This window comes from Camelus bactrianus, chromosome 27 (genome assembly GCF_048773025.1).
Source record: "Camelus bactrianus isolate YW-2024 breed Bactrian camel chromosome 27, ASM4877302v1, whole genome shotgun sequence".
Taxonomy (NCBI): domain Eukaryota; kingdom Metazoa; phylum Chordata; class Mammalia; order Artiodactyla; family Camelidae; genus Camelus; species Camelus bactrianus.
Genome location: NC_133565.1, coordinates 12,058,050 through 12,083,277, shown reverse-complemented (window position 1 = coordinate 12,083,277; position 25,228 = coordinate 12,058,050). Strand labels below are relative to the sequence as shown.

Below are 25,228 nucleotides of genomic sequence, written 5' to 3'. Positions count from 1 at the left end.
TGCTGACCCTTCCCAGGGATCTCTCAGGATGACGGTACGCCTTCCCCTCCCCCACCCCAAGTCCTGGCGTCTCCTTTCGGGTTTTCTCTGACTGCCCGAAAGTCGGGCAAGAAAGATGGACGGTGGCTGTTTCTCAGTGGCTTGCTGGCTCTGGTTTGCTCAGCTTGCTGGAGGTCTCCGAGCTCGTCGGCTCCTCTGTGGAGCCGCCCAGCCTGCCGCGTTGAGTTCTCCAGCATGCCAGCACGTGCTCGGATCGATGATGACTCCCTCGTATGCATTCCTTGGAAATCTGAACAAAATGAGTGAGAACTCACTACCGTCGTTCTCATCGAAACTGAGGTCCAGCACGTTGCCCCCCCGGGGGCTAGGGCATAGTTAGGCGTGAGGGGCAGCTTGCCCTTGTTCCCACTGCTGCAAACACCCCCCACGGCGCCAGCATTAGACAGCCTCCCGTCTGAGGGTCGGTCGTGTGCAAGCATTCGTCGAGGCAGCTGGAATCGGAGGTCGCTGTTTGAGTGGCCGTTGTGGGATGTGACAGTGGCCAGGTCCTCTGCTGCTGGTCGAAGGGGGAGTGCCAAATTGGCCAAGGCCCTGTGAGCAGGTGGCATGGATAAGTTGGTTTGAGGCAGCTGCATGCTGTTTGGGGTGTGGCCCGAGGTCGAGTGTGTCTCCGAGCCCAGGAGAAGAGGTGTGGGTGTTTGTTCCCATGGAGCAGCAGTGGAGGCGTGTGCCATGCGTGATCTGGACTTCCTTCGTCTTGGTGAGGACTGCTGAGTGCCCAGTGGCTATGCGGCGTTTCCCGGTGGGTGAAGTGCCGGGAGCAGGCTGAGGGACTGGGTGGCGGTGCTAGCCCTGCAGCTCCCTACTGCACCCACTGCCGCCGTGTCGGTGCCAGGGCACAAGCACGGGGCGTGCTGAGGACTCAGCGCTGCCTCCAAGCATCTGCGGTAGCTGATGGCCGAGACCGGAAGGGAAGGGTCCGGTGAGGTTAACTCTGGCGTGGTTTTGTGTGTTTTCCTGAGCCACGCTGTCGTCCTGTTGTTCCTCCTGCTGTGCTGGAAGTCTGAGGAATGTGTCTGTTTGAAGAGGGTCTGTCCATAAAAGCCTAGGGAGGAAGGCTTTTCTGGTCCATATGGATGGGCAGTGCTAGCAGACCCCTGAAGTCTTGGCTTGCTGACTCGTCCAAGAGACTCCCAAAAGGTGTCTTGCAGGAACCTGGGAGAGATCCGCTGGCAGCCGGGCTCCAGATGACTGACAGAAACATGGCCTTTAGCCCCTTGGCCTCTTGGTCCATGAATGTGCAATGTTCAAGTGTTCCTTTAGGCGGGAGCCACGTTTCTGGCCCAGAGGGTCCCCTTCCCCATGGCATGTGCTGACCTTTAGCCCTGCTAGTGCGTGGGCATGGCATATGTTTGCTGAGGTCCTGGATGGGCTGCTGTGGACAGCCACCTCCTCATGTCGCCCAGTTCAAAGATTCCTTTCCCGGGAGAGGTCTTCTGTGATTGGACTTTCTGTGGTCCTCATGAACGGGCCATTGGATCTCTGTGAGGCCCTTTGTGGAGTTACTGTGCGGAGAAGGGATCCAAGGTTGAGTATCGAGGGGGTAGCTTCACCCATGTGGACATCCTTCCTGACCATCTCCGCTGAAGCTCGGTGTCTGGCCTGTACGCGGATTAAGTGAAGATGCCTGCAGGGTAACTGGCCCTTGGTCCGTTCGCACAAATGTTTGGACCGGGATGCCGAGTGTTTGAACTTTCCTTCGAAGGTCAGGGGCGCCAAACTGCCCCCCAGGTGGGTCTCGGCAGCTGCTGGACACGCGAGTGTCCTGGTTGCTGTGGGGTTCGGCCCTGGCTCATTGAGGCTCCCCACCACTTCTCCTCTGGGCGTTCTCACCCGCCCTGTGGAGGCGTTTGGGCAGAACTCACAGGCACAGGCTTCTTGATTGGAGCAGCTCCGAGGTGTGACTTGTATACAGACTGCTTGTGCCCTGGAGCCTGGATCAGGGTGGTGTGACCTTTCATGTACATGGTTTTGGGGTTGACATCCATAGGCACTGGGTAGAGCCTCCAGGTACGCCTATCCTGTGGAGGCCTATGGCGACAGGATGACTTCGTCAATATCCCATCCAGGGCCAGGAAATTGCTGTAGGTTGGTGCGGTTGGCTCTGAGCAGAAGGAATGGCTGTCGGAGAGAAGGAATCCTTGGCCTATTGCAGCGGCCCCGAGAGGGCCAAGATGACATGGCCACTTTGGAAGCAGAGGTCTCTGGTCCTTTTCTGGATGGGCAGGCTTCTGTGGAACGGAGAGCAAAGCGTGCATTTTCAGGCCCTGTGATCTTTAGGGGGGCAAAGAGGAAACACAGGAAACCAGACCGAGATACAGCCGCACACTCACGCCCATCGGCAGGCACACAGAAGCACACATACAGACGCACACACACAGAGGCACGCACACACACACACACACACACAGCCAGAGGCATGCACACACTCACACACACACACCCATCAAAATCCCATATGCCAAGTCCCCTCCCCTAGTGGGCTGGGACACGCATTGATTGGTGTCCCAGGAAAGAGGAAGGTGGGTAATTGATTGCGGGCTTCCCCATAGATAAAGGTTGATTGGCATGAAGCTTGCTCTCTGAGAACCTGGGTCCACCTCTGAAGCGTGCATGTGATTTCTGTCCCCTTGCCAGGTGGAGTGGCCAGGCCAGCCTTGCCGTCAGCCAAGACAAGACGTCCCTGTCGTTTTCTGGTGACTGCTGGTGGCCGGAAGTCCCCCAAGCAGTGGGTCGGCCCCAGGGTGCTGACCCTTCCCAGGGATCTCTCAGGATGACGGTACGCCTTCCCCTCCCCCACCCCAAGTCCTGGCGTCTCCTTTCGGGTTTTCTCTGACTGCCCGAAAGTCGGGCAAGAAAGATGGACGGTGGCTGTTTCTCAGTGGCTTGCTGGCTCTGGTTTGCTCAGCTTGCTGGAGGTCTCCGAGCTCGTCGGCTCCTCTGTGGAGCCGCCCAGCCTGCCGCGTTGAGTTCTCCAGCATGCCAGCACGTGCTCGGATCGATGATGACTCCCTCGTATGCATTCCTTGGAAATCTGAACAAAATGAGTGAGAACTCACTACCGTCGTTCTCATCGAAACTGAGGTCCAGCACGTTGCCCCCCCGGGGGCTAGGGCATAGTTAGGCGTGAGGGGCAGCTTGCCCTTGTTCCCACTGCTGCAAACACCCCCCACGGCGCCAGCATTAGACAGCCTCCCGTCTGAGGGTCGGTCGTGTGCAAGCATTCGTCGAGGCAGCTGGAATCGGAGGTCGCTGTTTGAGTGGCCGTTGTGGGATGTGACAGTGGCCAGGTCCTCTGCTGCTGGTCGAAGGGGGAGTGCCAAATTGGCCAAGGCCCTGTGAGCAGGTGGCATGGATAAGTTGGTTTGAGGCAGCTGCATGCTGTTTGGGGTGTGGCCCGAGGTCGAGTGTGTCTCCGAGCCCAGGAGAAGAGGTGTGGGTGTTTGTTCCCATGGAGCAGCAGTGGAGGCGTGTGCCATGCGTGATCTGGACTTCCTTCGTCTTGGTGAGGACTGCTGAGTGCCCAGTGGCTATGCGGCGTTTCCCGGTGGGTGAAGTGCCGGGAGCAGGCTGAGGGACTGGGTGGCGGTGCTAGCCCTGCAGCTCCCTACTGCACCCACTGCCGCCGTGTCGGTGCCAGGGCACAAGCACGGGGCGTGCTGAGGACTCAGCGCTGCCTCCAAGCATCTGCGGTAGCTGATGGCCGAGACCGGAAGGGAAGGGTCCGGTGAGGTTAACTCTGGCGTGGTTTTGTGTGTTTTCCTGAGCCACGCTGTCGTCCTGTTGTTCCTCCTGCTGTGCTGGAAGTCTGAGGAATGTGTCTGTTTGAAGAGGGTCTGTCCATAAAAGCCTAGGGAGGAAGGCTTTTCTGGTCCATATGGATGGGCAGTGCTAGCAGACCCCTGAAGTCTTGGCTTGCTGACTCGTCCAAGAGACTCCCAAAAGGTGTCTTGCAGGAACCTGGGAGAGATCCGCTGGCAGCCGGGCTCCAGATGACTGACAGAAACATGGCCTTTAGCCCCTTGGCCTCTTGGTCCATGAATGTGCAATGTTCAAGTGTTCCTTTAGGCGGGAGCCACGTTTCTGGCCCAGAGGGTCCCCTTCCCCATGGCATGTGCTGACCTTTAGCCCTGCTAGTGCGTGGGCATGGCATATGTTTGCTGAGGTCCTGGATGGGCTGCTGTGGACAGCCACCTCCTCATGTCGCCCAGTTCAAAGATTCCTTTCCCGGGAGAGGTCTTCTGTGATTGGACTTTCTGTGGTCCTCACGAACGGGCCATTGGATCTCTGTGAGGCCCTTTGTGGAGTTACTGTGCGGAGAAGGGATCCAAGGTTGAGTATCGAGGGGGTAGCTTCACCCATGTGGACATCCTTCCTGACCATCTCCGCTGAAGCTCGGTGTCTGGCCTGTACGCGGATTAAGTGAAGATGCCTGCAGGGTAACTGGCCCTTGGTCCGTTCGCACAAATGTTTGGACCGGGATGCCGAGTGTTTGAACTTTCCTTCGAAGGTCAGGGGCGCCAAACTGCCCCCCAGGTGGGTCTCGGCAGCTGCTGGACACGCGAGTGTCCTGGTTGCTGTGGGGTTCGGCCCTGGCTCATTGAGGCTCCCCACCACTTCTCCTCTGGGCGTTCTCACCCGCCCTGTGGAGGCGTTTGGGCAGAACTCACAGGCACAGGCTTCTTGATTGGAGCAGCTCCGAGGTGTGACTTGTATACAGACTGCTTGTGCCCTGGAGCCTGGATCAGGGTGGTGTGACCTTTCATGTACATGGTTTTGGGGTTGACATCCATAGGCACTGGGTAGAGCCTCCAGGTACGCCTATCCTGTGGAGGCCTATGGCGACAGGATGACTTCGTCAATATCCCATCCAGGGCCAGGAAATTGCTGTAGGTTGGTGCGGTTGGCTCTGAGCAGAAGGAATGGCTGTCGGAGAGAAGGAATCCTTGGCCTATTGCAGCGGCCCCGAGAGGGCCAAGATGACATGGCCACTTTGGAAGCAGAGGTCTCTGGTCCTTTTCTGGATGGGCAGGCTTCTGTGGAACGGAGAGCAAAGCGTGCATTTTCAGGCCCTGTGATCTTTAGGGGGGCAAAGAGGAAACACAGGAAACCAGACCGAGATACAGCCGCACACTCACGCCCATCGGCAGGCACACAGAAGCACACATACAGACGCACACACACAGAGGCACGCACACACACACACATACACACAGCCAGAGGCATGCACACACTCACACACACACACCCATCAAAATCCCATATGCCAAGTCCCCTCCCCTAGTGGGCTGGGACACGCATTGATTGGTGTCCCAGGAAAGAGGAAGGTGGGTAATTGATTGCGGGCTTCCCCATAGATAAAGGTTGATTGGCATGAAGCTTGCTCTCTGAGAACCTGGGTCCACCTCTGAAGCGTGCATGTGATTTCTGTCCCCTTGCCAGGTGGAGTGGCCAGGCCAGCCTTGCCGTCAGCCAAGACAAGACGTCCCTGTTGTTTTCTGGTGACTGCTGGTGGCCGGAAGTCCCCCAAGCAGTGGGTCGGCCCCAGGGTGCTGACCCTTCCCAGGGATCTCTCAGGATGACGGTACACCTTCCCCTCCCCCACCCCAAGTCCTGGCGTCTCCTTTCGGGTTTTCTCTGACTGCCCGAAAGTCGGGCAAGAAAGATGGACGGTGGCTGTTTCTCAGTGGCTTGCTGGCTCTGGTTTGCTCAGCTTGCTGGAGGTCTCCGAGCTCGTCGGCTCCTCTGTGGAGCCGCCCAGCCTGCCGCGTTGAGTTCTCCAGCATGCCAGCACGTGCTCGGATCGATGATGACTCCCTCGTATGCATTCCTTGGAAATCTGAACAAAATGAGTGAGAACTCACTACCGTCGTTCTCATCGAAACTGAGGTCCAGCACGTTGCCCCCCCGGGGGCTAGGGCATAGTTAGGCGTGAGGGGCAGCTTGCCCTTGTTCCCACTGCTGCAAACACCCCCCACGGTGCCAGCATTAGACAGCCTCCCGTCTGAGGGTCGGTCGTGTGCAAGCATTCGTCGAGGCAGCTGGAATCGGAGGTCGCTGTTTGAGTGGCCGTTGTGGGATGTGACAGTGGCCAGGTCCTCTGCTGCTGGTCGAAGGGGGAGTGCCAAATTGGCCAAGGCCCTGTGAGCAGGTGGCATGGATAAGTTGGTTTGAGGCAGCTGCATGCTGTTTGGGGTGTGGCCCGAGGTCGAGTGTGTCTCCGAGCCCAGGAGAAGAGGTGTGGGTGTTTGTTCCCATGGAGCAGCAGTGGAGGCGTGTGCCATGCGTGATCTGGACTTCCTTCGTCTTGGTGAGGACTGCTGAGTGCCCAGTGGCTATGCGGCGTTTCCCGGTGGGTGAAGTGCCGGGAGCAGGCTGAGGGACTGGGTGGCGGTGCTAGCCCTGCAGCTCCCTACTGCACCCACTGCCGCCGTGTCGGTGCCAGGGCACAAGCACGGGGCGTGCTGAGGACTCAGCGCTGCCTCCAAGCATCTGCGGTAGCTGATGGCCGAGACCGGAAGGGAAGGGTCCGGTGAGGTTAACTCTGGCGTGGTTTTGTGTGTTTTCCTGAGCCACGCTGTCGTCCTGTTGTTCCTCCTGCTGTGCTGGAAGTCTGAGGAATGTGTCTGTTTGAAGAGGGTCTGTCCATAAAAGCCTAGGGAGGAAGGCTTTTCTGGTCCATATGGATGGGCAGTGCTAGCAGACCCCTGAAGTCTTGGCTTGCTGACTCGTCCAAGAGACTCCCAAAAGGTGTCTTGCAGGAACCTGGGAGAGATCCGCTGGCAGCCGGGCTCCAGATGACTGACAGAAACATGGCCTTTAGCCCCTTGGCCTCTTGGTCCATGAATGTGCAATGTTCAAGTGTTCCTTTAGGCGGGAGCCACGTTTCTGGCCCAGAGGGTCCCCTTCCCCATGGCATGTGCTGACCTTTAGCCCTGCTAGTGCGTGGGCATGGCATATGTTTGCTGAGGTCCTGGATGGGCTGCTGTGGACAGCCACCTCCTCATGTCGCCCAGTTCAAAGATTCCTTTCCCGGGAGAGGTCTTCTGTGATTGGACTTTCTGTGGTCCTCACGAACGGGCCATTGGATCTCTGTGAGGCCCTTTGTGGAGTTACTGTGCGGAGAAGGGATCCAAGGTTGAGTATCGAGGGGGTAGCTTCACCCATGTGGACATCCTTCCTGACCATCTCCGCTGAAGCTCGGTGTCTGGCCTGTACGCGGATTAAGTGAAGATGCCTGCAGGGTAACTGGCCCTTGGTCCGTTCGCACAAATGTTTGGACCGGGATGCCGAGTGTTTGAACTTTCCTTCGAAGGTCAGGGGCGCCAAACTGCCCCCCAGGTGGGTCTCGGCAGCTGCTGGACACGCGAGTGTCCTGGTTGCTGTGGGGTTCGGCCCTGGCTCATTGAGGCTCCCCACCACTTCTCCTCTGGGCGTTCTCACCCGCCCTGTGGAGGCGTTTGGGCAGAACTCACAGGCACAGGCTTCTTGATTGGAGCAGCTCCGAGGTGTGACTTGTATACAGACTGCTTGTGCCCTGGAGCCTGGATCAGGGTGGTGTGACCTTTCATGTACATGGTTTTGGGGTTGACATCCATAGGCACTGGGTAGAGCCTCCAGGTACGCCTATCCTGTGGAGGCCTTTGGCGACAGAATGACTTTGTCAATATCCCATCCAGGGCCAGGAAATTGCTGTAGGTTGGTGCGGTTGGCTCTGAGCAGAAGGAATGGCTGTCGGAGAGAAGGAATCCTTGGCCTATTGCAGCGGCCCCGAGAGGGCCAAGATGACATGGCCACTTTGGAAGCAGAGGTCTCTGGTCCTTTTCTGGATGGGCAGGCTTCTGTGGAACGGAGAGCAAAGCGTGCATTTTCAGGCCCTGTGATCTTTAGGGGGGCAAAGAGGAAACACAGGAAACCAGACCGAGATACAGCCGCACACTCACGCCCATCGGCAGGCACACAGAAGCACACATACAGACGCACACACACAGAGGCACACACACACACATACACACAGCCAGAGGCATGCAAAAACTCACACACACACACCCATCAAAATCCCATATGCCAAGTCCCCTCCCCTAGTGGGCTGGGACACGCATTGATTGGTGTCCCAGGAAAGAGGAAGGTGGGTAATTGATTGCGGGCTTCCCCATAGATAAAGGTTGATTGGCATGAAGCTTGCTCTCTGAGAACCTGGGTCCACCTCTGAAGCGTGCATGTGATTTCTGTCCCCTTGCCAGGTGGAGTGGCCAGGCCAGCCTTGCCGTCAGCCAAGACAAGACGTCCCTGTTGTTTTCTGGTGACTGCTGGTGGCCGGAAGTCCCCCAAGCAGTGGGTCGGCCCCAGGGTGCTGACCCTTCCCAGGGATCTCTCAGGATGACGGTACACCTTCCCCTCCCCCACCCCAAGTCCTGGCGTCTCCTTTCGGGTTTTCTCTGACTGCCCGAAAGTCGGGCAAGAAAGATGGACGGTGGCTGTTTCTCAGTGGCTTGCTGGCTCTGGTTTGCTCAGCTTGCTGGAGGTCTCCGAGCTCGTCGGCTCCTCTGTGGAGCCGCCCAGCCTGCCGCGTTGAGTTCTCCAGCATGCCAGCACGTGCTCGGATCGATGATGACTCCCTCGTATGCATTCCTTGGAAATCTGAACAAAATGAGTGAGAACTCACTACCGTCGTTCTCATCGAAACTGAGGTCCAGCACGTTGCCCCCCCGGGGGCTAGGGCATAGTTAGGCGTGAGGGGCAGCTTGCCCTTGTTCCCACTGCTGCAAACACCCCCCACGGCGCCAGCATTAGACAGCCTCCCGTCTGAGGGTCGGTCGTGTGCAAGCATTCGTCGAGGCAGCTGGAATCGGAGGTCGCTGTTTGAGTGGCCGTTGTGGGATGTGACAGTGGCCAGGTCCTCTGCTGCTGGTCGAAGGGGGAGTGCCAAATTGGCCAAGGCCCTGTGAGCAGGTGGCATGGATAAGTTGGTTTGAGGCAGCTGCATGCTGTTTGGGGTGTGGCCCGAGGTCGAGTGTGTCTCCGAGCCCAGGAGAAGAGGTGTGGGTGTTTGTTCCCATGGAGCAGCAGTGGAGGCGTGTGCCATGCGTGATCTGGACTTCCTTCGTCTTGGTGAGGACTGCTGAGTGCCCAGTGGCTATGCGGCGTTTCCCGGTGGGTGAAGTGCCGGGAGCAGGCTGAGGGACTGGGTGGCGGTGCTAGCCCTGCAGCTCCCTACTGCACCCACTGCCGCCGTGTCGGTGCCAGGGCACAAGCACGGGGCGTGCTGAGGACTCAGCGCTGCCTCCAAGCATCTGCGGTAGCTGATGGCCGAGACCGGAAGGGAAGGGTCCGGTGAGGTTAACTCTGGCGTGGTTTTGTGTGTTTTCCTGAGCCACGCTGTCGTCCTGTTGTTCCTCCTGCTGTGCTGGAAGTCTGAGGAATGTGTCTGTTTGAAGAGGGTCTGTCCATAAAAGCCTAGGGAGGAAGGCTTTTCTGGTCCATATGGATGGGCAGTGCTAGCAGACCCCTGAAGCCTTGGCTTGCTGACTCGTCCAAGAGACTCCCAAAAGGTGTCTTGCAGGAACCTGGGAGAGATCCGCTGGCAGCCGGGCTCCAGATGACTGACAGAAACATGGCCTTTAGCCCCTTGGCCTCTTGGTCCATGAATGTGCAATGTTCAAGTGTTCCTTTAGGCGGGAGCCACGTTTCTGGCCCAGAGGGTCCCCTTCCCCATGGCATGTGCTGACCTTTAGCCCTGCTAGTGCGTGGGCATGGCATATGTTTGCTGAGGTCCTGGATGGGCTGCTGTGGACAGCCACCTCCTCATGTCGCCCAGTTCAAAGATTCCTTTCCCGGGAGAGGTCTTCTGTGATTGGACTTTCTGTGGTCCTCACGAACGGGCCATTGGATCTCTGTGAGGCCCTTTGTGGAGTTACTGTGCGGAGAAGGGATCCAAGGTTGAGTATCGAGGGGGTAGCTTCACCCATGTGGACATCCTTCCTGACCATCTCCGCTGAAGCTCGGTGTCTGGCCTGTACGCGGATTAAGTGAAGATGCCTGCAGGGTAACTGGCCCTTGGTCCGTTCGCACAAATGTTTGGACCGGGATGCCGAGTGTTTGAACTTTCCTTCGAAGGTCAGGGGCGCCAAACTGCCCCCCAGGTGGGTCTCGGCAGCTGCTGGACACGCGAGTGTCCTGGTTGCTGTGGGGTTCGGCCCTGGCTCATTGAGGCTCCCCACCACTTCTCCTCTGGGCGTTCTCACCCGCCCTGTGGAGGCGTTTGGGCAGAACTCACAGGCACAGGCTTCTTGATTGGAGCAGCTCCGAGGTGTGACTTGTATACAGACTGCTTGTGCCCTGGAGCCTGGATCAGGGTGGTGTGACCTTTCATGTACATGGTTTTGGGGTTGACATCCATAGGCACTGGGTAGAGCCTCCAGGTACGCCTATCCTGTGGAGGCCTTTGGCGACAGAATGACTTTGTCAATATCCCATCCAGGGCCAGGAAATTGCTGTAGGTTGGTGCGGTTGGCTCTGAGCAGAAGGAATGGCTGTCGGAGAGAAGGAATCCTTGGCCTATTGCAGCGGCCCCGAGAGGGCCAAGATGACATGGCCACTTTGGAAGCAGAGGTCTCTGGTCCTTTTCTGGATGGGCAGGCTTCTGTGGAACGGAGAGCAAAGCGTGCATTTTCAGGCCCTGTGATCTTTAGGGGGGCAAAGAGGAAACACAGGAAACCAGACCGAGATACAGCCGCACACTCACGCCCATCGGCAGGCACACAGAAGCACACATACAGACGCACACACACAGAGGCACACACACACACATACACACACACACAGCCAGAGGCATGCACACACTCACACACACACACCCATCAAAATCCCATATGCCAAGTCCCCTCCCCTAGTGGGCTGGGACACGCATTGATTGGTGTCCCAGGAAAGAGGAAGGTGGGTAATTGATTGCGGGCTTCCCCATAGATAAAGGTTGATTGGCATGAAGCTTGCTCTCTGAGAACCTGGGTCCACCTCTGAAGCGTGCATGTGATTTCTGTCCCCTTGCCAGGTGGAGTGGCCAGGCCAGCCTTGCCGTCAGCCAAGACAAGACGTCCCTGTCGTTTTCTGGTGACTGCTGGTGGCCGGAAGTCCCCCAAGCAGTGGGTCGGCCCCAGGGTGCTGACCCTTCCCAGGGATCTCTCAGGATGACGGTACGCCTTCCCCTCCCCCACCCCAAGTCCTGGCGTCTCCTTTCGGGTTTTCTCTGACTGCCCGAAAGTCGGGCAAGAAAGATGGACGGTGGCTGTTTCTCAGTGGCTTGCTGGCTCTGGTTTGCTCAGCTTGCTGGAGGTCTCCGAGCTCGTCGGCTCCTCTGTGGAGCCGCCCAGCCTGCCGCGTTGAGTTCTCCAGCATGCCAGCACGTGCTCGGATCGATGATGACTCCCTCATATGCATTCCTTGGAAATCTGAACAAAATGAGTGAGAACTCACTACCGTCGTTCTCATCGAAACTGAGGTCCAGCACGTTGCCCCCCCGGGGGCTAGGGCATAGTTAGGCGTGAGGGGCAGCTTGCCCTTGTTCCCACTGCTGCAAACACCCCCCACGGCGCCAGCATTAGACAGCCTCCCGTCTGAGGGTCGGTCGTGTGCAAGCATTCGTCGAGGCAGCTGGAATCGGAGGTCGCTGTTTGAGTGGCCGTTGTGGGATGTGACAGTGGCCAGGTCCTCTGCTGCTGGTCGAAGGGGGAGTGCCAAATTGGCCAAGGCCCTGTGAGCAGGTGGCATGGATAAGTTGGTTTGAGGCAGCTGCATGCTGTTTGGGGTGTGGCCCGAGGTCGAGTGTGTCTCCGAGCCCAGGAGAAGAGGTGTGGGTGTTTGTTCCCATGGAGCAGCAGTGGAGGCGTGTGCCATGCGTGATCTGGACTTCCTTCGTCTTGGTGAGGACTGCTGAGTGCCCAGTGGCTATGCGGCGTTTCCCGGTGGGTGAAGTGCCGGGAGCAGGCTGAGGGACTGGGTGGCGGTGCTAGCCCTGCAGCTCCCTACTGCACCCACTGCCGCCGTGTCGGTGCCAGGGCACAAGCACGGGGCGTGCTGAGGACTCAGCGCTGCCTCCAAGCATCTGCGGTAGCTGATGGCCGAGAACGGAAGGGAAGGGTCCGGTGAGGTTAACTCTGGCGTGGTTTTGTGTGTTTTCCTGAGCCACGCTGTCGTCCTGTTGTTCCTCCTGCTGTGCTGGAAGTCTGAGGAATGTGTCTGTTTGAAGAGGGTCTGTCCATAAAAGCCTAGGGAGGAAGGCTTTTCTGGTCCATATGGATGGGCAGTGCTAGCAGACCCCTGAAGTCTTGGCTTGCTGACTCGTCCAAGAGACTCCCAAAAGGTGTCTTGCAGGAACCTGGGAGAGATCCGCTGGCAGCCGGGCTCCAGATGACTGACAGAAACATGGCCTTTAGCCCCTTGGCCTCTTGGTCCATGAATGTGCAATGTTCAAGTGTTCCTTTAGGCGGGAGCCACGTTTCTGGCCCAGAGGGTCCCCTTCCCCATGGCATGTGCTGACCTTTAGCCCTGCTAGTGCGTGGGCATGGCATATGTTTGCTGAGGTCCTGGATGGGCTGCTGTGGACAGCCACCTCCTCATGTCGCCCAGTTCAAAGATTCCTTTCCCGGGAGAGGTCTTCTGTGATTGGACTTTCTGTGGTCCTCACGAACGGGCCATTGGATCTCTGTGAGGCCCTTTGTGGAGTTACTGTGCGGAGAAGGGATCCAAGGTTGAGTATCGAGGGGGTAGCTTCACCCATGTGGACATCCTTCCTGACCATCTCCGCTGAAGCTCGGTGTCTGGCCTGTACGCGGATTAAGTGAAGATGCCTGCAGGGTAACTGGCCCTTGGTCCGTTCGCACAAATGTTTGGACCGGGATGCCGAGTGTTTGAACTTTCCTTCGAAGGTCAGGGGCGCCAAACTGCCCCCCAGGTGGGTCTCGGCAGCTGCTGGACACGCGAGTGTCCTGGTTGCTGTGGGGTTCGGCCCTGGCTCATTGAGGCTCCCCACCACTTCTCCTCTGGGCGTTCTCACCCGCCCTGTGGAGGCGTTTGGGCAGAACTCACAGGCACAGGCTTCTTGATTGGAGCAGCTCCGAGGTGTGACTTGTATACAGACTGCTTGTGCCCTGGAGCCTGGATCAGGGTGGTGTGACCTTTCATGTACATGGTTTTGGGGTTGACATCCATAGGCACTGGGTAGAGCCTCCAGGTACGCCTATCCTGTGGAGGCCTTTGGCGACAGGATGACTTCGTCAATATCCCATCCAGGGCCAGGAAATTGCTGTAGGTTGGTGCGGTTGGCTCTGAGCAGAAGGAATGGCTGTCGGAGAGAAGGAATCCTTGGCCTATTGCAGCGGCCCCGAGAGGGCCAAGATGACATGGCCACTTTGGAAGCAGAGGTCTCTGGTCCTTTTCTGGATGGGCAGGCTTCTGTGGAACGGAGAGCAAAGCGTGCATTTTCAGGCCCTGTGATCTTTAGGGGGGCAAAGAGGAAACACAGGAAACCAGACCGAGATACAGCCGCACACTCACGCCCATCGGCAGGCACACAGAAGCACACATACAGACGCACACACACAGAGGCACGCACACACACACACACACACACACAGCCAGAGGCATGCACACACTCACACACACACACCCATCAAAATCCCATATGCCAAGTCCCCTCCCCTAGTGGGCTGGGACACGCATTGATTGGTGTCCCAGGAAAGAGGAAGGTGGGTAATTGATTGCGGGCTTCCCCATAGATAAAGGTTGATTGGCATGAAGCTTGCTCTCTGAGAACCTGGGTCCACCTCTGAAGCGTGCATGTGATTTCTGTCCCCTTGCCAGGTGGAGTGGCCAGGCCAGCCTTGCCGTCAGCCAAGACAAGACGTCCCTGTCGTTTTCTGGTGACTGCTGGTGGCCGGAAGTCCCCCAAGCAGTGGGTCGGCCCCAGGGTGCTGACCCTTCCCAGGGATCTCTCAGGATGACGGTACGCCTTCCCCTCCCCCACCCCAAGTCCTGGCGTCTCCTTTCGGGTTTTCTCTGACTGCCCGAAAGTCGGGCAAGAAAGATGGACGGTGGCTGTTTCTCAGTGGCTTGCTGGCTCTGGTTTGCTCAGCTTGCTGGAGGTCTCCGAGCTCGTCGGCTCCTCTGTGGAGCCGCCCAGCCTGCCGCGTTGAGTTCTCCAGCATGCCAGCACGTGCTCGGATCGATGATGACTCCCTCGTATGCATTCCTTGGAAATCTGAACAAAATGAGTGAGAACTCACTACCGTCGTTCTCATCGAAACTGAGGTCCAGCACGTTGCCCCCCCGGGGGCTAGGGCATAGTTAGGCGTGAGGGGCAGCTTGCCCTTGTTCCCACTGCTGCAAACACCCCCCACGGCGCCAGCATTAGACAGCCTCCCGTCTGAGGGTCGGTCGTGTGCAAGCATTCGTCGAGGCAGCTGGAATCGGAGGTCGCTGTTTGAGTGGCCGTTGTGGGATGTGACAGTGGCCAGGTCCTCTGCTGCTGGTCGAAGGGGGAGTGCCAAATTGGCCAAGGCCCTGTGAGCAGGTGGCATGGATAAGTTGGTTTGAGGCAGCTGCATGCTGTTTGGGGTGTGGCCCGAGGTCGAGTGTGTCTCCGAGCCCAGGAGAAGAGGTGTGGGTGTTTGTTCCCATGGAGCAGCAGTGGAGGCGTGTGCCATGCGTGATCTGGACTTCCTTCGTCTTGGTGAGGACTGCTGAGTGCCCAGTGGCTATGTGGCGTTTCCCGGTGGGTGAAGTGCCGGGAGCAGGCTGAGGGACTGGGTGGCGGTGCTAGCCCTGCAGCTCCCTACTGCACCCACTGCCGCCGTGTCGGTGCCAGGGCACAAGCACGGGGCGTGCTGAGGACTCAGCGCTGCCTCCAAGCATCTGCGGTAGCTGATGGCCGAGACCGGAAGGGAAGGGTCCGGTGAGGTTAACTCTGGCGTGGTTTTGTGTGTTTTCCTGAGCCACGCAGTCGTCCTGTTGTTCCTCCTGCTGTGCTGGAAGTCTGAGGAATGTGTCTGTTTGAAGAGGGTCTGTCCATAAAAGCCTAGGGAGGAAGGCTTTTCTGGTCCATATGGATGGGCAGTGCTAGCAGACCCCTGAAGCCTTGGCTTGCTGACTCGTCCAAGAGACTCCCAAAAGGTGTCTTGCAGGAACCTGGGAGAGATCCGCTGGCAGCCGGGCTCCAGATGACTGACAGAAACATGGCCTTTAGCCCCTTGGCCTCTTGGTCCATGAATGTGCAATGTTCAAGTGTTCCTTTAGGCGGGAGCCACGTTTCTGGCCCAGAGGGTCCCCTTCCCCATGGCATGTGCTGACCTTTAGCCCTGCTAGTGCGTGGGCATGGCATATGTTTGCTGAGGTCCTGGATGGGCTGCTGTGGACAGCCACCTCCTCATGTCGCCCAGTTCAAAGATTCCTTTCCCGGGAGAGGTCTTCTGTGATTGGACTTTCTGTGGTCCTCACGAACGGGCCATTGGATCTCTGTGAGGCCCTTTGTGGAGTTACTGTGCGGAGAAGGGATCCAAGGTTGAGTATCGAGGGGGTAGCTTCACCCATGTGGACATCCTTCCTGACCATCTCCGCTGAAGCTCGGTGTCTGGCCTGTACGCGGATTAAGTGAAGATGCCTGCAGGGTAACTGGCCCTTGGTCCGTTCGCACAAATGTTTGGACCGGGATGCCGAGTGTTTGAACTTTCCTTCGAAGGTCAGGGGCGCCAAACTGCCCCCCAGGTGGGTCTCGGCAGCTGCTGGACACGCGAGTGTCCTGGTTGCTGTGGGGTTCGGCCCTGGCTCATTGAGGCTCCCCACCACTTCTCCTCTGGGCGTTCTCACCCGCCCTGTGGAGGCGTTTGGGCAGAACTCACAGGCACAGGCTTCTTGATTGGAGCAGCTCCGAGGTGTGACTTGTATACAGACTGCTTGTGCCCTGGAGCCTGGATCAGGGTGGTGTGACCTTTCATGTACATGGTTTTGGGGTTGACATCCATAGGCACTGGGTAGAGCCTCCAGGTACGCCTATCCTGTGGAGGCCTTTGGCGACAGGATGACTTCGTCAATATCCCATCCAGGGCCAGGAAATTGCTGTAGGTTGGTGCGGTTGGCTCTGAGCAGAAGGAATGGCTGTCGGAGAGAAGGAATCCTTGGCCTATTGCAGCGGCCCCGAGAGGGCCAAGATGACATGGCCACTTTGGAAGCAGAGGTCTCTGGTCCTTTTCTGGATGGGCAGGCTTCTGTGGAACGGAGAGCAAAGCGTGCATTTTCAGGCCCTGTGATCTTTAGGGGGGCAAAGAGGAAACACAGGAAACCAGACCGAGATACAGCCGCACACTCACGCCCATCGGCAGGCACACAGAAGCACACATACAGACGCACACACACAGAGGCACGCACACACACACACACACACACAGCCAGAGGCATGCACACACTCACACACACACACCCATCAAAATCCCATATGCCAAGTCCCCTCCCCTAGTGGGCTGGGACACGCATTGATTGGTGTCCCAGGAAAGAGGAAGGTGGGTAATTGATTGCGGGCTTCCCCATAGATAAAGGTTGATTGGCATGAAGCTTGCTCTCTGAGAACCTGGGTCCACCTCTGAAGCGTGCATGTGATTTCTGTCCCCTTGCCAGGTGGAGTGGCCAGGCCAGCCTTGCCGTCAGCCAAGACAAGACGTCCCTGTCGTTTTCTGGTGACTGCTGGTGGCCGGAAGTCCCCCAAGCAGTGGGTCGGCCCCAGGGTGCTGACCCTTCCCAGGGATCTCTCAGGATGACGGTACGCCTTCCCCTCCCCCACCCCAAGTCCTGGCGTCTCCTTTCGGGTTTTCTCTGACTGCCCGAAAGTCGGGCAAGAAAGATGGACGGTGGCTGTTTCTCAGTGGCTTGCTGGCTCTGGTTTGCTCAGCTTGCTGGAGGTCTCCGAGCTCGTCGGCTCCTCTGTGGAGCCGCCCAGCCTGCCGCGTTGAGTTCTCCAGCATGCCAGCACGTGCTCGGATCGATGATGACTCCCTCATATGCATTCCTTGGAAATCTGAACAAAATGAGTGAGAACTCACTACCGTCGTTCTCATCGAAACTGAGGTCCAGCACGTTGCCCCCCCGGGGGCTAGGGCATAGTTAGGCGTGAGGGGCAGCTTGCCCTTGTTCCCACTGCTGCAAACACCCCCCACGGCGCCAGCATTAGACAGCCTCCCGTCTGAGGGTCGGTCGTGTGCAAGCATTCGTCGAGGCAGCTGGAATCGGAGGTCGCTGTTTGAGTGGCCGTTGTGGGATGTGACAGTGGCCAGGTCCTCTGCTGCTGGTCGAAGGGGGAGTGCCAAATTGGCCAAGGCCCTGTGAGCAGGTGGCATGGATAAGTTGGTTTGAGGCAGCTGCATGCTGTTTGGGGTGTGGCCCGAGGTCGAGTGTGTCTCCGAGCCCAGGAGAAGAGGTGTGGGTGTTTGTTCCCATGGAGCAGCAGTGGAGGCGTGTGCCATGCGTGATCTGGACTTCCTTCGTCTTGGTGAGGACTGCTGAGTGCCCAGTGGCTATGCGGCGTTTCCCGGTGGGTGAAGTGCCGGGAGCAGGCTGAGGGACTGGGTGGCGGTGCTAGCCCTGCAGCTCCCTACTGCACCCACTGCCGCCGTGTCGGTGCCAGGGCACAAGCACGGGGCGTGCTGAGGACTCAGCGCTGCCTCCAAGCATCTGCGGTAGCTGATGGCCGAGACCGGAAGGGAAGGGTCCGGTGAGGTTAACTCTGGCGTGGTTTTGTGTGTTTTCCTGAGCCACGCTGTCGTCCTGTTGTTCCTCCTGCTGTGCTGGAAGTCTGAGGAATGTGTCTGTTTGAAGAGGGTCTGTCCATAAAAGCCTAGGGAGGAAGGCTTTTCTGGTCCATATGGATGGGCAGTGCTAGCAGACCCCTGAAGCCTTGGCTTGCTGACTCGTCCAAGAGACTCCCAAAAGGTGTCTTGCAGGAACCTGGGAGAGATCCGCTGGCAGCCGGGCTCCAGATGACTGACAGAAACATGGCCTTTAGCCCCTTGGCCTCTTGGTCCATGAATGTGCAATGTTCAAGTGTTCCTTTAGGCGGGAGCCACGTTTCTGGCCCAGAGGGTCCCCTTCCCCATGGCATGTGCTGACCTTTAGCCCTGCTAGTGCGTGGGCATGGCATATGTTTGCTGAGGTCCTGGATGGGCTGCTGTGGACAGCCACCTCCTCATGTCGCCCAGTTCAAAGATTCCTTTCCCGGGAGAGGTCTTCTGTGATTGGACTTTCTGTGGTCCTCACGAACGGGCCATTGGATCTCTGTGAGGCCCTTTGTGGAGTTACTGTGCGGAGAAGGGATCCAAGGTTGAGTATCGAGGGGGTAGCTTCACCCATGTGGACATCCTTCCTGACCATCTCCGCTGAAGCTCGGTGTCTGGCCTGTACGCGGATTAAGTGAAGATGCCTGCAGGGTAACTGGCCCTTGGTCCGTTCGCACAAATGTTTGGACCGGGATGCCGAGTGTTTGAACTTTCCTTCGAAGGTCAGGGGCGCCAAACTGCCCCCCAGGTGGGTCTCGGCAGCTGCTGGACACGCGAGTGTCCTGGTTGCTGTGGGGTTCGGCCCTGGCTCATTGAGGCTCCCCACCACTTCTCCTCTGGGCGTTCTCACCCGCCCTGTGGAGGCGTTTGGGCAGAACTCACAGGCACAGGCTTCTTGATTGGAGCAGCTCCGAGGTGTGACTTGTATACAGACTGCTTGTGCCCTGGAGCCTGGATCAGGGTGGTGTGACCTTTCATGTACATGGTTTTGGGGTTGACATCCATAGGCACTGGGTAGAGCCTCCAGGTACGCCTATCCTGTGGAGGCCTTTGGCGACAGGATGACTTCGTCAATATCCCATCCAGGGCCAGGAAATTGCTGTAGGTTGGTGCGGTTGGCTCTGAGCAGAAGGAATGGCTGTCGGAGAGAAGGAATCCTTGGCCTATTGCAGCGGCCCCGAGAGGGCCAAGATGACATGGCCACTTTGGAAGCAGAGGTCTCTGGTCCTTTTCTGGATGGGCAGGCTTCTGTGGAACGGAGAGCAAAGCGTGCATTTTCAGGCCCTGTGATCTTTAGGGGGGCAAAGAGGAAACACAGGAAACCAGACCGAGATACAGCCGCACACTCACGCCCATCGGCAGGCACACAGAAGCACACATACAGACGCACACACACAGAGGCACGCACACACACACACACACACACAGCCAGAGGCATGCACACACTCACACACACACACCCATCAAAATCCCATATGCCAAGTCCCCTCCCCTAGTGGGCTGGGACACGCATTGATTGGTGTCCCAGGAAAGAGGAAGGTGGGTAATTGATTGCGGGCTTCCCCATAGATAAAGGTTGATTGGCATGAAGTTTACTCTCTGAGAACCTGGGTCCACCTCTGAAGCGTGCATGTGATTTCTGTCCCCTTGCCAGGTGGAGTGGCCAGGCCAGCCTTGCCGTCAGCCAAGACAAGACGTCCCTGTCGTTTTCTGGTGACTGCTGGTGGCCGGAAGTCCCCCAAGCAGTGGGTCGGCCCCAGGGTGCTGACCCTTCCCAGGGATCTCTCAGGATGACGGTACGCCTTCCCCTCCCCCACCCCAAGTCCTGGCGTCTCCTTTCGGGTTTTCTCTGACTGCCCGAAAGTCGGGCAAGAAAGATGGACGGTGGCTGTTTCTCAGTGGCTTGCTGGCTCTGGTTTGCTCAGCTTGCTGGAGGTCTCCGAGCTCGTCGGCTCCTCTGTGGAGCCGCCCAGCCTGCCGCGTTGAGTTCTCCAGCATGCCAGCACGTGCTCGGATCGATGATGACTCCCTCATATGCATTCCTTGGAAATCTGAACAAAATGAGTGAGAACTCACTACCGTCGTTCTCATCGAAACTGAGGTCCAGCACGTTGCCCCCCCGGGGGCTAGGGCATAGTTAGGCGTGAGGGGCAGCTTGCCCTTGTTCCCACTGCTGCAAACACCCCCCACGGCGCCAGCATTAGACAGCCTCCCGTCTGAGGGTCGGTCGTGTGCAAGCATTCGTCGAGGCAGCTGGAATCGGAGGTCGCTGTTTGAGTGGCCGTTGTGGGATGTGACAGTGGCCAGGTCCTCTGCTGCTGGTCGAAGGGGGAGTGCCAAATTGGCCAAGGCCCTGTGAGCAGGTGGCATGGATAAGTTGGTTTGAGGCAGCTGCATGCTGTTTGGGGTGTGGCCCGAGGTCGAGTGTGTCTCCGAGCCCAGGAGAAGAGGTGTGGGTGTTTGTTCCCATGGAGCAGCAGTGGAGGCGTGTGCCATGCGTGATCTGGACTTCCTTCGTCTTGGTGAGGACTGCTGAGTGCCCAGTGGCTATGCGGCGTTTCCTGGTGGCTGAAGTGCCGGGAGCAGGCTGAGGGACTGTGTGGCGGTGCTAGCCCTGCAGCTCCCTACTGCACCCACTGCTGCCGTGTCGGTGCCAGGGCACAAGCACGGGGCGTGCTGAGGACTCAGCGCTGCCTCCAAGCATCTGCGGTAGCTGATGGCCGAGACCGGAAGGGAAGGGTCCGGTGAGGTTAACTCTGGCGTGGTTTTGTGTGTTTTCCTGAGCCACGCTGTCGTCCTGTTGTTCCTCCTGCTGTGCTGGAAGTCTGAGGAATGTGTCTGTTTGAAGAGGGTCTGTCCATAAAGGCCTAGGGAGGAAGGCTTTTCTGGTCCATATGGATGGGCAGTGCTAGCAGACCCCTGAAGTCTTGGCTTGCTGACTCGTCCAAGAGACTCCCAAAAGGTGTCTTGCAGGAACCTGGGAGAGATCCGCTGGCAGCCGGGCTCCAGATGACTGACAGAAACATGGCCTTTAGCCCCTTGGCCTCTTGGTCCATGAATGTGCAATGTTCAAGTGTTCCTTTAGGCGGGAGCCACGTTTCTGGCCCAGAGGGTCCCCTTCCCCATGGCATGTGCTGACCTTTAGCCCTGCTAGTGCGTGGGCATGGCATATGTTTGCTGAGGTCCTGGATGGGCTGCTGTGGACAGCCACCTCCTCATGTCGCCCAGTTCAAAGATTCCTTTCCCGGGAGAGGTCTTCTGTGATTGGACTTTCTGTGGTCCTCACGAACGGGCCATTGGATCTCTGTGAGGCCCTTTGTGGAGTTACTGTGCGGAGAAGGGATCCAAGGTTGAGTATCGAGGGGGTAGCTTCACCCATGTGGACATCCTTCCTGACCATCTCCGCTGAAGCTCGGTGTCTGGCCTGTACGCGGATTAAGTGAAGATGCCTGCAGGGTAACTGGCCCTTGGTCCGTTCGCACAAATGTTTGGACCGGGATGCCGAGTGTTTGAACTTTCCTTCGAAGGTCAGGGGCGCCAAACTGCCCCCCAGGTGGGTCTCGGCAGCTGCTGGACACGCGAGTGTCCTGGTTGCTGTGGGGTTCGGCCCTGGCTCATTGAGGCTCCCCACCACTTCTCCTCTGGGCGTTCTCACCCGCCCTGTGGAGGCGTTTGGGCAGAACTCACAGGCACAGGCTTCTTGATTGGAGCAGCTCCGAGGTGTGACTTGTATACAGACTGCTTGTGCCCTGGAGCCTGGATCAGGGTGGTGTGACCTTTCATGTACATGGTTTTGGGGTTGACATCCATAGGCACTGGGTAGAGCCTCCAGGTACGCCTATCCTGTGGAGGCCTTTGGCGACAGGATGACTTCGTCAATATCCCATCCAGGGCCAGGAAATTGCTGTAGGTTGGTGCGGTTGGCTCTGAGCAGAAGGAATGGCTGTCGGAGAGAAGGAATCCTTGGCCTATTGCAGCGGCCCCGAGAGGGCCAAGATGACATGGCCACTTTGGAAGCAGAGGTCTCTGGTCCTTTTCTGGATGGGCAGGCTTCTGTGGAACGGAGAGCAAAGCGTGCATTTTCAGGCCCTGTGATCTTTAGGGGGGCAAAGAGGAAACACAGGAAACCAGACCGAGATACAGCTGCACACTCACGCCCATCGGCAGGCACACAGAAGCACACATACAGACGCACACACACAGAGGCACGCACACACACACACACACACACAGCCAGAGGCATGCACACACTCACACACACACACCCATCAAAATCCCATATGCCAAGTCCCCTCCCCTAGTGGGCTGGGACACGCATTGATTGGTGTCCCAGGAAAGAGGAAGGTGGGTAATTGATTGCGGGCTTCCCCATAGATAAAGGTTGATTGGCATGAAGCTTGCTCTCTGAGAACCTGGGTCCACCTCTGAAGCGTGCATGTGATTTCTGTCCCCTTGCCAGGTGGAGTGGCCAGGCCAGCCTTGCCGTCAGCCAAGACAAGACGTCCCTGTCGTTTTCTGGTGACTGCTGGTGGCCGGAAGTCCCCCAAGCAGTGGGTCGGCCCCAGGGTGCTGACCCTTCCCAGGGATCTCTCAGGATGACGGTACGCCTTCCCCTCCCCCACCCCAAGTCCTGGCGTCTCCTTTCGGGTTTTCTCTGACTGCCCGAAAGTCGGGCAAGAAAGATGGACGGTGGCTGTTTCTCAGTGGCTTGCTGGCTCTGGTTTGCTCAGCTTGCTGGAGGTCTCCGAGCTCGTCGGCTCCTCTGTGGAGCCGCCCAGCCTGCCGCGTTGAGTTCTCCAGCATGCCAGCACGTGCTCGGATCGATGATGACTCCCTCATATGCATTCCTTGGAAATCTGAACAAAATGAGTGAGAACTCACTACCGTCGTTCTCATCGAAACTGAGGTCCAGCACGTTGCCCCCCCGGGGGCTAGGGCATAGTTAGGCGTGAGGGGCAGCTTGCCCTTGTTCCCACTGCTGCAAACACCCCCCACGGCGCCAGCATTAGACAGCCTCCCGTCTGAGGGTCGGTCGTGTGCAAGCATTCGTCGAGGCAGCTGGAATCGGAGGTCGCTGTTTGAGTGGCCGTTGTGGGATGTGACAGTGGCCAGGTCCTCTGCTGCTGGTCGAAGGGGGAGTGCCAAATTGGCCAAGGCCCTGTGAGCAGGTGGCATGGATAAGTTGGTTTGAGGCAGCTGCATGCTGTTTGGGGTGTGGCCCGAGGTCGAGTGTGTCTCCGAGCCCAGGAGAAGAGGTGTGGGTGTTTGTTCCCATGGAGCAGCAGTGGAGGCGTGTGCCATGCGTGATCTGGACTTCCTTCGTCTTGGTGAGGACTGCTGAGTGCCCAGTGGCTATGCGGCGTTTCCCGGCGGGTGAAGTGCCGGGAGCAGGCTGAGGGACTGGGTGGCGGTGCTAGCCCTGCAGCTCCCTACTGCACCCACTGCCGCCGTGTCGGTGCCAGGGCACAAGCACGGGGCGTGCTGAGGACTCAGCGCTGCCTCCAAGCATCTGCGGTAGCTGATGGCCGAGACCGGAAGGGAAGGGTCCGGTGAGGTTAACTCTGGCGTGGTTTTGTGTGTTTTCCTGAGCCACGCTGTCGTCCTGTTGTTCCTCCTGCTGTGCTGGAAGTCTGAGGAATGTGTCTGTTTGAAGAGGGTCTGTCCATAAAAGCCTAGGGAGGAAGGCTTTTCTGGTCCATATGGATGGGCAGTGCTAGCAGACCCCTGAAGTCTTGGCTTGCTGACTCGTCCAAGAGACTCCCAAAAGGTGTCTTGCAGGAACCTGGGAGAGATCCGCTGGCAGCCGGGCTCCAGATGACTGACAGAAACATGGCCTTTAGCCCCTTGGCCTCTTGGTCCATGAATGTGCAATGTTCAAGTGTTCCTTTAGGCGGGAGCCACGTTTCTGGCCCAGAGGGTCCCCTTCCCCATGGCATGTGCTGACCTTTAGCCCTGCTAGTGCGTGGGCATGGCATATGTTTGCTGAGGTCCTGGATGGGCTGCTGTGGACAGCCACCTCCTCATGTCGCCCAGTTCAAAGATTCCTTTCCCGGGAGAGGTCTTCTGTGATTGGACTTTCTGTGGTCCTCACGAACGGGCCATTGGATCTCTGTGAGGCCCTTTGTGGAGTTACTGTGCGGAGAAGGGATCCAAGGTTGAGTATCGAGGGGGTAGCTTCACCCATGTGGACATCCTTCCTGACCATCTCCGCTGAAGCTCGGTGTCTGGCCTGTACGCGGATTAAGTGAAGATGCCTGCAGGGTAACTGGCCCTTGGTCCGTTCGCACAAATGTTTGGACCGGGATGCCGAGTGTTTGAACTTTCCTTCGAAGGTCAGGGGCGCCAAACTGCCCCCCAGGTGGGTCTCGGCAGCTGCTGGACACGCGAGTGTCCTGGTTGCTGTGGGGTTCGGCCCTGGCTCATTGAGGCTCCCCACCACTTCTCCTCTGGGCGTTCTCACCCGCCCTGTGGAGGCGTTTGGGCAGAACTCACAGGCACAGGCTTCTTGATTGGAGCAGCTCCGAGGTGTGACTTGTATACAGACTGCTTGTGCCCTGGAGCCTGGATCAGGGTGGTGTGACCTTTCATGTACATGGTTTTGGGGTTGACATCCATAGGCACTGGGTAGAGCCTCCAGGTACGCCTATCCTGTGGAGGCCTTTGGCGCCAGAATGACTTCGTCAATATCCCATCCAGGGCCAGGAAATTGCTGTAGGTTGGTGCGGTTGGCTCTGAGCAGAAGGAATGGCTGTCGGAGAGAAGGAATCCTTGGCCTATTGCAGCGGCCCCGAGAGGGCCAAGATGACATGGCCACTTTGGAAGCAGAGGTCTCTGGTCCTTTTCTGGATGGGCAGGCTTCTGTGGAACGGAGAGCAAAGCGTGCATTTTCAGGCCCTGTGATCTTTAGGGGGGCAAAGAGGAAACACAGGAAACCAGACCGAGATACAGCTGCACACTCACGCCCATCAGCAGGCACACAGAAGCACACATACAGACGCACACACACAGAGGCACGCACACACACACACACACACACAGCCAGAGGCATGCACACACTCACACACACACACCCATCAAAATCCCATATGCCAAGTCCCCTCCCCTAGTGGGCTGGGACACGCATTGATTGGTGTCCCAGGAAAGAGGAAGGTGGGTAATTGATTGCGGGCTTCCCCATAGATAAAGGTTGATTGGCATGAAGTTTGCTCTCTGAGAACCTGGGTCCACCTCTGAAGCGTGCATGTGATTTCTGTCCCCTTGCCAGGTGGAGTGGCCAGGCCAGCCTTGCCGTCAGCCAAGACAAGACGTCCCTGTCGTTTTCTGGTGACTGCTGGTGGCCGGAAGTCCCCCAAGCA

The 25,228-nt window shown here is 58.0% G+C and overlaps 9 non-coding genes across 9 annotated transcripts; all 9 read left to right on the top strand.

Moving 5' to 3' along the window:
• Positions 1 to 250: 250 nt before the first annotated feature.
• On the top strand, positions 251 to 343 carry LOC141575382 (small nucleolar RNA SNORD116). Its single transcript, XR_012502918.1, has one exon. It is a non-coding gene; the product is annotated as a small nucleolar RNA SNORD116 (small nucleolar RNA).
• Positions 344 to 3,055: 2,712 nt separating this feature from the next.
• LOC141575381 (small nucleolar RNA SNORD116) lies at positions 3,056 to 3,148 on the top strand. The gene has a single exon (XR_012502917.1). It is a non-coding gene; the product is annotated as a small nucleolar RNA SNORD116 (small nucleolar RNA).
• A 2,712-nt stretch (positions 3,149 to 5,860) lies between these two features.
• LOC141575380 (small nucleolar RNA SNORD116) lies at positions 5,861 to 5,953 on the top strand. The gene has a single exon (XR_012502916.1). It is a non-coding gene; the product is annotated as a small nucleolar RNA SNORD116 (small nucleolar RNA).
• A 2,708-nt stretch (positions 5,954 to 8,661) lies between these two features.
• On the top strand, positions 8,662 to 8,754 carry LOC141575379 (small nucleolar RNA SNORD116). Its single transcript, XR_012502915.1, has one exon. It is a non-coding gene; the product is annotated as a small nucleolar RNA SNORD116 (small nucleolar RNA).
• A 2,714-nt stretch (positions 8,755 to 11,468) lies between these two features.
• Positions 11,469 to 11,561, top strand: LOC141575357 (small nucleolar RNA SNORD116). The gene has a single exon (XR_012502893.1). It is a non-coding gene; the product is annotated as a small nucleolar RNA SNORD116 (small nucleolar RNA).
• A 2,714-nt stretch (positions 11,562 to 14,275) lies between these two features.
• LOC141575378 (small nucleolar RNA SNORD116) lies at positions 14,276 to 14,368 on the top strand. Its single transcript, XR_012502914.1, has one exon. It is a non-coding gene; the product is annotated as a small nucleolar RNA SNORD116 (small nucleolar RNA).
• Positions 14,369 to 17,080: 2,712 nt separating this feature from the next.
• On the top strand, positions 17,081 to 17,173 carry LOC141575356 (small nucleolar RNA SNORD116). The gene has a single exon (XR_012502892.1). It is a non-coding gene; the product is annotated as a small nucleolar RNA SNORD116 (small nucleolar RNA).
• A 2,712-nt stretch (positions 17,174 to 19,885) lies between these two features.
• On the top strand, positions 19,886 to 19,978 carry LOC141575355 (small nucleolar RNA SNORD116). Its single transcript, XR_012502891.1, has one exon. It is a non-coding gene; the product is annotated as a small nucleolar RNA SNORD116 (small nucleolar RNA).
• A 2,712-nt stretch (positions 19,979 to 22,690) lies between these two features.
• LOC141575354 (small nucleolar RNA SNORD116) lies at positions 22,691 to 22,783 on the top strand. Its single transcript, XR_012502890.1, has one exon. It is a non-coding gene; the product is annotated as a small nucleolar RNA SNORD116 (small nucleolar RNA).
• The last annotated feature ends 2,445 nt before the right edge of the window (positions 22,784 to 25,228 follow it).